Here is a 12,270-nt window from a genome sequence, read left to right as displayed (position 1 = left end):
GCCATGTATATTCTACTCAAATTATGTATTTAATCATGTGTATGAAAAATGTTTTGCTTTGGACATTGTGGCAATTAAGATACCTTCCTAAATAATTACTTCTCTTGGTTCTTATACAATTTCGAATATTTTTATAAGGTATTTTACATCTTTCTATAAAGTATTTATTGTTTTTCTTCTTATTTAGCATCAATTCATTAGTGAGAAACAATTAAACTATAAAATTTTCAATAGCATCTATGGGTATAATTATAATGTTGTAATATTTTTTAAATGAAAGAAAACTAACTCTTACTTGAAAGTATAAATTTAATTCTTCTCTTGAGAGAGTTACTCGCTTAGCATGTTGAGGACTTAACATATATCACTTTTGTAATATCATCCATTAACATGACCTTTGTGTAAATTCTGCATTTTCTATGAATTCATCATAACTTTTATTCTTTCACAATGTCTCATATTCTAGTGAACCGAAACTTTCTCCAGATAATAGCAAGCAAGTTATGAGTTTGAGCTAATGTAATGAGGATGGGTAGAGAACTATATATTTATATGTTATGTAAACCTAACGTAACAAGGAGAACAATAATCATACACAAATCATAATTCTCTAATACATAGTGATAGTCTCTCAACACTCTTGGGGACGTAGGCATAATTGGTCGAACTTCATTACTAAATTCATTGTGTTATTATCTCTTCTCTTTATTCTATTTTACTATTTGATTGTTCGTTTGTTCTGAACAATTGGTATTAAATGACTCTTAATCCAGGTGTCAAATTCGATATGGGGAAGTTCGATGAAACTAACAATTTCAGATTGTGGTAAAGGAGGGTTAAGGATGTATTGACTCAACAAGGTCTAACAAAGGCGCTGCATGAGAATTGTTAAAATAGTGTAATTCAAAGTTAGGTAAAGTAGTTTATAAAGTTTCTGTTTTAGGAAAAATTGGTTAGTTGAATTAGTTAGGAAACTTGCCATATATAGTAAGTCAAGGCTTTGATCATATTCATTCAATATACAAGAAGCATGTTCATTATATCTCTTCTCTTATCAATTCTTCTCCAACAAAACTGGTATCAAGAGCTAACTTCACCATGGGACCAACTAATGGAAGCTTCCCTACAAACCTCCCCATCCTCGACGGCAAGAATTGGAACAAGTGGCATATCCAGATGAAGGTGATCTTTGCATACCAAGAAGTGCGTGAGGTGGTTGAGGAAGGATACCCTGCACTTGCATAAGGTGCTACAGATGCTTTGAGGGCAGTGCATAGAGAAAATCAGAAGAAGGACAACAAGGCTATGTTCTTCTTGCATCAATGTGTTGACAATGCACATTTTGAGAAGATAGCCTCGACAAAGACAGCAAGAGAAGCATGGCAGATTCTTGAAGTTTGCAACAAAGGTGCAGACCAATTGAAGAAGGTGAGATTGCAAACTTTAAGGCGTCAATACGAATTGATGCAAATGGAAGTGAATGAGAAGGTAGAATAAATGGAAGTGAATGAAAAGGTAGCAGATTTCTTCAATAAAGTGATTGTCATCACTAATCAAATGAAAGCCTCTGGTGAGACAATCACAGATCAAACAATTGTGGAGAAAATCCTTCGCACTCTAGCACCAAGATTTGATCACATTGTTGTGGCCATAGAAGAATCAAAGAACTTAGCAATCTTGAAGGTTGAAGAGTTGCAGGGGTCCTTAGAAGCACATGAGCAGAGAATGATGGAGAGGTATGGTGAAAGATCACATGATCAAGTGCTTCAAGCACAAACATGTAAGAAAGAAGGTTTCTACAAAAGGGGAACTCGAGGAAGAGGAAGATTCAGAGGTGCTTCTACTGGCTCAGGGAAACAAGTCTTGAGCTTAGAAGGGGGTGAGCAATCAGAAACATCCATAAGAAGAGGTTCATAGAATTAGAGAGGAGGCAAGAGAAGGGTTGATAGGAAGTCTTTGAGGTGCTTCAATTGCAACAAGATTGGTCACTTCTCCTCTGAATGTAAGACACCAAGTAATGAGGCTAACTTGGTTAGAGAGAATCAGGAATCAGATGAAGAACCTGTCTCTTTGATGATGCTGGCAAAAGAAGGTGACAACCACTCTGAAATATGGTACATTGATTCAGGGTGTTCTAACCATATGACTGGTCACAAAGATTGGTTGATCAATCTTGATGAGAGCAAGAAAAGTGGTGTCAGGTTTGCTGATGATAGACACATCTCAGCAGAAGGAATTGGTGATGTAATGGTCAAGAAGGAAGATGGAAAAAATGCAGTGATAACTGGGGTCCTGTATGTCCCTGGTTTGAAGAGCAACCTCATTAGCATGGGTCAGCTATTGGAGAAATGATTCACTTTGCATATGAGCAATGGTTATCTTGAAGTTTATGACATTTATCATAAATTGATCTTGAAGGTTCCTCTCACCAGAAATAGGACTTTTCGAATCAAGGTAAATGCCTTAAACTCACATTGCTTAGCTACTGAGGTGGATAATTCCTGGTTGTGGCATCAAAGATTTGGTCATCTGAATTTCAAGGATTTGAGTCTGCTGAATTCTAAGAGCATGGTGTCTGGCTTAACTCATATCAAACTACCTTCAAAGATCTGTGAAAGTTGCTTGTCAAGTAAGCAGTCTAGATCCTCTTTTAGTACCTATAGTGCATCTAGATCAAAAACTGTTTTAGATGTGATATATGCAGATGTATGTGGTCCAATTGATACTGTATCAATGGGAGGAAATAGGTACTTCGTATTCTTTGTTGATGAGTATAGTAGGAAGATGTGGGTTTACCTGCTCAAAGCTAAGGGAGAGGTCTTTGGAGTGTTTAAAGTCTTCAAGATCATGGCAGAAAAACAATCAGGAAAGTATATCAAAGTGTTTAGAACAGATGGAGGTGGTGAGTTTTGTTTAGAGGAGATGGAGAATTTCTGCTCAACTCATGGAATTCTACATGAAGTTACATCTCCATATACACCACACCATAATGGAGTAGTTGAAAGAAGGAACAGAACCATTCTCAATATGGTTAGAAGTATGTTGAAGGAGAAGAAACTCCCTCATAATTTCTTTGGTATGACTGCTGCCTATGTGCTGAACTTGTGTCAAACAAAGAAGCTTGGATCTCAAGTACCTGAAGAAGTGTGGTCAGGACAGAAACCATCAGTTCAGCATCTCAGAGTTTTTGGTTGTTTGTGTCACAAGCATATACCAGATCATAGAAGGAGAAAGTTGGATGATAAGAGTGAAACCATGATTTTCCTAGGATACAGCTCAACTGGTGCATATAAGTTGTATAATCCTAGAACAAAGAAGGTAGAGTTCAGTAGAGATGTGTTGTTTGAGGAGCATATGGCATGGAAACCAGAAGTTGTCATTGATCAATCAGTAACCAGAATTGATTTGGAACCAGAACAGGCTACACCTGAGTTAACTAGTGCAGAGGAATTGATAACTGAGGAGTTAGTCTCATCAAGCCAATCTCAAACAGAACAAATTCAAAGACCAAGCAGAAGCAGAACTAGACCAACAAGGCTAAATGATTTTGAACTCTTTCAGGACTCTGAGTTTGACAGTGAAGGAGAAATAATTCACTTAGCACTATTTGCTGATGCAAATCCAATTGGCTTTGAGGAAGCACTAGAAGATGAAACTTGGATGCAGGCCATGAGGGAAGAATTAGCATCAATTGAGAAGAATGACACTTGGAAATTGGTAGATCTTCCAGCAAACAAGACTCTTATTTCTGTTAGATAGGTATATAAAGTAAAGCTCAATCCGAATGGATACATTTCAAGACACAAAGCCAGGCTAGTTGTGAGAGGATTCATGCAGAAGGAAGGATTGGACTACTTTGAAGTCTTTGCACCAGTGGCAAGACTAGAAACTGTGAGGTTGGTCATAGCCTTAGCAAGTTGGAAAAGATGGGATCTATGGCAGCTTGATGTCAAGTCTGCTTTCCTAAATGGACCATTAGAGGAGGAAGTCTACATTACTCAACCTCCTGGTTTTGAACTCAAAGAAAGTAGAAATTCAAACAAAGTATTCAAGCTCAAGAAAGCCCTATATGGTTTGAAACAAGCACCTAGAGCTTGGAACAAAAGGATTGATGCCTTCCTAACTAAAATTGGCTTCATCAAGTGTTCTGTTGAATATGGTATCTACATAAAGAAATGTGATGACAATGATATGATAATTATATGTCTTTATGTAGATGATTTGCTCATCACTGGAAGCAACAAAGCTGAGATTGTAGCAGTAAAGAAGAGCCTAAGCAATGAATTTGAAATGTCTGACCTTGGCAGACTAGCATATTTCTTAGGCATTGAGTTTGTGCAACACAATGATGGTATCTTTATGCACCAGAAGAAGTACATATTGGAAGTGCTGGAGAGATTCAATCTCCTTATATGCAACTCTGCGCATACACCAGTTGAAGCAAACCTGAAGCTTGGGCAATTGGTTGGGTGTTTGAGGTTTTTGTGTCACAGCAGGCCTGAAATCTCCTTTGGTGTAGGATTGGTAAGCAGGCACATGAGCTCACCTAAGCACTCTCATCTAATTGCAGCAAAGAGAATTCTCAGATACCTGAAGGGAACTCTTGATCACAGTGTTTTGTTCCCTTGCAAGAAATCTAAGACAAAACAGAATGCTCTGCATCTTGAGGCATACACAGACTCTGATTGGTGTGGAGATCATGTGGATCGAAGGAGCACAATGGGCTATGTTTTCTTCTTAGGTAGAGCACCTATCTCTTGGTCATCTAAGAAGCAAGATGTAGTAGCACTATCAACATGTGAGGCAGAGTATATAGCAGCCTGCAATGGTGCTTGTCAAGGTGTATGGATTCAAGCATTGATGAAGGAACTAAGCTTGAGTAATGGTGAGGCAGTGGAGTTAAAAGTAGATAACCAATCTGCTATTAACCTTGCCAAGAATCCAGTGTTTCATGGCAGGTCCAAACACATTGAAACAAAGTTTCACTATCTAAGAGATCAAGTTGCAAAAGGGAAAATCAAGCTACAACATTGTGTAACAGATTTGCAGATAGCTGATGTTCTAACTAAGCCACTCAAGACTGCACGATTCAGAACATTGAGAGACAAGATGAATGTGAAGGCTTGATGATAAAGCTTTCAAGCTTAGTGAAGAAGAAGTTTGGAAAGCTTGATAAAGAAGAATAAGTGTTAGAGCTTATGTAGATTTGTAACAATTGTTTTGAATCATTCATTTTTTGTTTTTGCTAACTTTTGGATTAAGGGAGAATGTTAAAATAGTGTAATTCAAAGTTAGGTAAAGTAGTTGTAGAAGTTTCTATATTAGGAATGATAGTTAGTTGAATTGGTTGGAAAGCTTGCTATATATAGTAAGTTGGTATTTTGTGATTTTCATTCTCAATATACAAGTGAAGCATATTCAATTAATCATTCTCTCTTCTCTTCTTTCAATTCTTCTCTAACAAGAATAAATCAGATGATATAGATCAACTGGATTGAGAAAAGTTGAACGAGAAGGATATGGGAACCAATGTTATTAAAACCGAACCGATCATCAAATTAGTCATAATACTGATATAATTGTTTAGTGGTTCAACCGGTGGTTTAGTAATTAAACTGCATGCTAGTTAAACAAGATAGATATATATATATATATATATATATATATATATATAAACCTGTAACAAAAAATAATTTCAAATATGTAGATACTAAAATTTATGATAGATATATACTAAAAAAAATAGCTAATTGTTATAATGCACTAAATTAGAAACAATAGCTACATATTACCTAATTTACTAAATTAGAAACATTAATTAATAATATAGTAAATAAAATGCAGTAACTTATAATATCATCTATGCTTCTTATAATGCAGTAACTTCAAGCAGAAACAGTAACTATGATCATCTATGCTTACTCTAAAGTCTAAACTAAAACAGGTAAGTATCATTACTAAATTACTTATTAAATCTCATCAATGATTCTTTTTCTGTTACTATCCTTTAACAGTAGTGATTGTCGCTACTTGGTAATTACTATCATCTTAAATTTATATATTTTGATACTTTAACTTGTTATTTTTTTTATGTTGATAACTTAGTATCCTCTAAAAAAGAATATTCACAAAAAAGGGGATAGACACGCCGGTGAAGAAGATGTCACTACAACTAGAAGATGCACCGATGAAAGTAGTGGAGTCGAAAGATATGTAGTATGTGTTGTTGGAAGAACCGAAGAAGAAGGAGATCTATGATGGAGACACGACGAAGTGATGAGGATTCGATGAACTGAGCTTGACAGAGAAGAAAGGGGACTGAATAGAGAAGAAAGGTGACCGAATGGAGAAGAAAGGATTTGTGAGAGGCTAATAGGAGAAGAAATTGGGTTTGTGAGAGACACTGAACACTTGAAGAAAGGTGCCATTTTGGCCAAGTTTTTTAAGAAAAAATATATGCACGAACTTGCCGGTTTAGCACCAATTCAGTCGGTTTACTAGTTTTGACTAAAACTAGCCAGTTTGGCTCAGTTTTGACTGGTTCTGTTGCTCATCCAATCTAATATCTATATTGTACCGGTTTAGGGTTCAATTTGCCAATTTTCCGATCAAACTGATCAGTTCAATTCAGTTTTATTGTCACTGGCGGGAACCATATAACTTTACCTATCAAATAAAGTGATGTATCATATTATGGATTTAATATCACCAACATAAGTATGACAAATATTAGAGAAAAGAATAATATTCGAGTTCTCAGTTGTGAGCTTCACATGATAACATACATTCAAAATAGCATCTCATTATACTTTTACCTTTTTTAAGCTATGTATATTCTACTTAAATTAAGATTTAATTATTTGTATAAAAACCATTTTTCTTTTAACGTTGCGGCAATTAAGATACCATACTAAATAATTACTTAGAGCAATCACAGTGGTTGTTCTTAAGACTGATCTTAATAGAATAAGAACATTTTTACTCTGTTCCCCACTATGTCATTCTTATTTCTTGACTTTTGTTCTTAAATAAGAACAATTCTTGGTTGTTCTTAACCAAATGAAAGTGAAGAGAGAGGTAGATGTTGTAGAAAAAAGATAGATGTTGTAGAACCCAAATAAGAATAACAATAATGTTTGTCATTGTAAGAAAAAAATATACGTTGTTCTTATTTTATGAAGAATCGTAATAAATTATAAAATAATGTATGAGACGCAAATAAGAATGAAAATGTTATTCTCCATTGGAGATGCTGTTATTTCGGTTCTTATACAATTTTGAATATTTTGTAAAGTACTTTACAATTTTCTTTATAGTATTTATTGTTGTCTTCTTTTTTGGCATTAATTCATTAGTGAGAAATAATAAATCGATAAAATTTTCAATAACATCTAAAGGGCATAATTATAATGTTATAATATCTTTAAAAAAATGAAAGAAAATTAATTATTACTTCAAAATATAAAATTTAATTTTTCTCTTCAAAGAGCCACTTGCTTAGCATGCATGTTGAGGACTTAACATATGTCATTCTTGTAATATAATTCATTAACGTATGTCATTCTTGTGATATTTCTCATTCACTCTTTCCAAGAACTAGTATTATTCTTTAATCCTCTCATGATCATATTTGAATCCGGTTCTTAATATTAATGAAAAATGAGAGCTAAGATAGTTTGAGTGGCGTTGTATGGAAGTGTAGTAGTGTAGAAATAGTCACATTTTTTTATTAGACTGCGATATGAATTAAAACTGGAATGGAGACAAATGATCTCCGTCTAGAAATAACCTGTACACTAATGCATACCCTATTATTTCTCCCCATACAATTTGCATCATTAAATAAAACCATGGTTTCCCTGCACTATATTCTTGACCCTAAAGTGCAACATCATTTGTATTGATAATGGGATATGCATCATGATCTGAATAGAGTAACTACCCTTTCACCAAACACATGTATATCTTCATATGGCTAATATATTACTCATTGCAAGCTTACCCACTTTTCTCCCCAGGTCGTTATAAAATTTCACTGAAGTCGATTTTTCTGGTTTATTGTTCATACACTTAAAATTAGGGGTTAGGCTAGGGTTCTTTAATTTGGGGGATTTAAGGCGTTAGAAATTCATATATTTAAGGTGAATATCATATATTTAATACAATTATATTGACTATTTATTTTGAGGTACAAAACAAGTGATCTAATTAATGACAATCTAACAGATTTCTAAAACTGACAAAAGATATGAGCTTAATGAGTGAATACCCAAATGGTAGGCTTATAGGGGATAATGGAAACACATAAGGAACGGTAGTGGTCCCAAAACACCAAATCACAAATATTTTTCACATCTCTCTACGAGAGAGAAAACGAAGGTCCCAAAAGAAATTAATGATTTAGTTGAGGAAAGTCATCATAGGAGTAGATCAGAGAACATGAATTCAGATATGACTTTGTATCATTGTTTTATATTATATGTGAGAATCACGAGATTCAAGATCCTATGATTGGTATTTCACAAATCATCAGAAAATATCTAACAAGTGGTACAGAGTTTTAGGTTCTGAATTTTATGATTCTCCTTTAAAGTTATTTTCTCCCCAATTTTTTTTATGAACCCTAATTTTTAAATTTGGGGATTTTTATGCTTCCGCTATTGGTTATGAAAATTGGGTATTTATGAATAATGAGGATAAGTCTCATGTGCTTATACTTATTTGAATAATAGGTAATTTGTATTATGAATCCTTGCAACATAGGTTGAAGTATATATTCAAATATGTACATGGACATTGCATTAACTTTGATCATTCTGTTATGCAATATGTATATTATATTGCACTAATGCCTTAGTATTGGACATTGACTTTTGTCACTTTACAATTTTGCAATTTGTTAAAGTATATGTATAAGATATATATGTTTTAACATGTATTTTTATTTTACACATATTCAATTGGAATTCATGGCCTTGTATATATATTGCGAATTAAAATGTACATATATAATTGTTTCCAGCTTAAGATTGTTGTGATTATATATATTTTACTATGTTACTATGTGAAAGTATATATATAGTGTTACATATATGTTTTAAGATATGCATGATTGTATTCGATTTGGAATTTCGATAATGATTTGCATATTTTTTTTATGCTTTTTAATCTGGATCTACTTTGCAATTGATTAAGATTGCATTCATTTTTATACGTTGATATATATAATATATTTTTTGATTTTGAATTATATTATTGGATTAGATTTGTTAATCATAAATGATATCAAATCTGAACGTTTTAATTCAAGATCATAATTTTTTTTCATAATGGACCCATATTGTTTTCCTATTGTCTAGTAATTATTTTTGAATTAATTGAGGCAATATGTTGCCAAAGTAACCTCTATTGTGGAAATTGAGTAAGATTAGACAAATGAGTATGAGATTATTTATGTGAGTTTTTTTTGGCCCAAAGGAAGATTCAATTTGGCCAAGTAATAAATACATATGATGATAAATAAGTAACAGTTATAAAGTTTTTTCATGTGAATAATAGTCGGTCCAAAGAAAGACTATCGTTTGACAGAACTAATTGTTAATATTTGATCATTATGTTGAGAGTACTACTTACAAATTAATTTTTCTGTCCAAAGACTAGAAATTGATGTTGTGCTAGGTATCTTGTGATGGGTCTATTATGTGAACATGTCTTGTTATGTATATATATATTAACTGACTTGTTTGTTTAAATGGTTGCAACACTCTTATGGTTTGTTGCATTGGTTGGTGGTTGATTGCATTATTAAAGGGTTGATATTGTTGAAGCTCTGTTTCCGTTTGGACAATGTGTCCTACCATGTTTAGTCATGTATAAAATGGTAATATATTTTTAATGGAAAATTCAAAAGGACTATCACTAGAATTTGAAACGCAGATCATTATGATGAGAATGATGCAATGCTACCAATATGTTATAGTTGATATATGTATTTATATATTGATATAAATAATATATGTTTTGGATTAAGGTTATGTTGAATCAAACTCAACTAAATGATTTTTATTTTAGAAAAATAAAATTGTTTGACATTTTATGTAAATCTATTAAACAAGAAGTCGCCATAGTGATATCTTTTCTATACATTGTTCATAATAAATGTCAATGCTAATGCTATATGTATCCATGCGAGTATTAATCGGCCCAAAAGAAGATTATCATTGGACCGAATTATATAGACACATGTGATGGTAAACATGTGATTATTGTAAAGTTGCATATGTGAATGATAAATCAGGTCAAAGAAGGATTTATTATTTGACATGCATTTTGATCAATGTTTGATCATTACAAACAAGAGTATCATTAGTGATTGATATAAAATATCAAGCCAATTGTATGTTAGTATATTATCGGAATAGTTATGAGCCCAAAGGAAGATTAATATTTGGCCCAAATTATAAGCATACTTGTAGCAATAAATATGTGATAATCATATGGCTTTCCATATGAATAGTAAGTCGGTCCAAAGAAAGACTTATTGTTTGACAAAACTGATTATCAATGTTTGATTACTAAATTGAGTGTATCACTTTCAAGTTAATATTTTTTCCCAAAGACTGAATATTAATGTTGTGTTGGGTAACTCGTGATGTGCCCCATTATCATTTGAATTTAAGTATTAAAGTTGAATGTGAGTTTAATTGCAAGAATGATTGCAATTTGTTTTGTTCTTTTACTAGTGTTGCAAATATTTCTCCTTAAATTAAGAACATCCCATTGTTGAATGGGACAAACTTTAAGGTCTATAAGGAAGCCGGTGAAATTATTCTCGGCTGTATAGATTTAGATCTGACACTTCAGGTGGAGAAATCCGTTTCTACTCTCGAAATCCTCGATGAGGTTAAAATTGAGAAATTGGAACACTCTAACCAATGTGTCTAATGATCATGAAACACTCTATTCTAGAAGCGTTTCGAGGCTCTATATCTGAGAGTCAGAGTGCAAGGAAGTTCCTTGAAGAAACAGAATCATACTTTGCCAAAAATGAAGAGGCGAATAAGAGTAGCTTTTAGGCTAAACTCATCTCCACAAAGTATAAAGACAAATGGAACATAAGGGAGTACATCGTGGAGATGTATAATCTCACATCAAAACTCAAGTCGCCTAAGTTCGAACTTGGTGATGACTTGCTCGTGCACTTGGTTTTAATCTCGCTTCCTGCACACTTTGAGCCATTCAAAGTGAGCTATAACACTTAGAATGACAAATGGTCTCTCAATGAGCTTATATCTCACTATGTGTAAGAGAATGAGAGACTGCAGAGAGATAAGACTGAAAATGTTCATTTGACTATGACTTCTCAGAATATGAAACGAAAGAACAATGAGGATATTGTGAAAGGGCTATTTGTATTTTTCCTCAAAGAATGTGGAATTGTTATGCAATACACTACGTCTGGCAAACCTAGCATGAAGGGTGATGTTGAGCGATTAAACTGAACTCTTAAGGATAGGGTGAGAAGTATGATTAGTCATTCTTCCTTGCTAGAGTCTCTCTGGAGGAAAGCTTTAAAGATCGCAGTTTACATCCTTAATATGGTGCCAAGTAAAACACTAAACAAAATTCCATATGAGCTTTGGACTAATTAAAGGTCAAGCTTAAAACACTTGCACATTTGGGGTTGTTCAACTGAGGCGCGGCCTTATAAGTCGCATGAAAGAAAACTGGACTCAAGAATGTAACTGCTATTTTGTTGGCTATGTTGAATGCTCTCGGACTATAAATTTTATGATCCCGCTTCAAGACTTTTTTGAGACGCGAAATGCAAGATTTTTTAAGGAAATTGATTATGGGAGGAAGAAAACATAAAGAATGTTGTCTTTGAGGAAGAACCTATCACTAATAGTGAACAAGTTCTTGTGCCTATTGTCATTCAAGGGACAACTTCGGTAATAGAAGATAATGTTCAAAATATTGTTCCTGACAATATTCCAGAACAAGACAACAATGAGGTTATCCCTCAAGTACCTATAGAACAAATTCAGCAACCTCAAGAAGTAGAAGTGTCATTAAGGATATCCACTAGAGAGAGGAGAAATGCAATTCTTAATGATCATATTGTATTTCTTCAAGAACATGAGGATGATATTGGGTTAACAGAAGATGACACATTGAACTTCTATCAAGCCATGAAAAGTTCTAACTCTAAAAAATGGACCGATGCCATGAAGGATAAGATGAAGTCTATGCATGATAATGACGTTTGGG

This window comes from Lupinus angustifolius, chromosome LG10 (assembly GCF_001865875.1).
Source record: "Lupinus angustifolius cultivar Tanjil chromosome LG10, LupAngTanjil_v1.0, whole genome shotgun sequence".
Lineage (NCBI taxonomy): Eukaryota > Viridiplantae > Streptophyta > Magnoliopsida > Fabales > Fabaceae > Lupinus > Lupinus angustifolius.
This window is presented reverse-complemented; position numbering follows the sequence as displayed.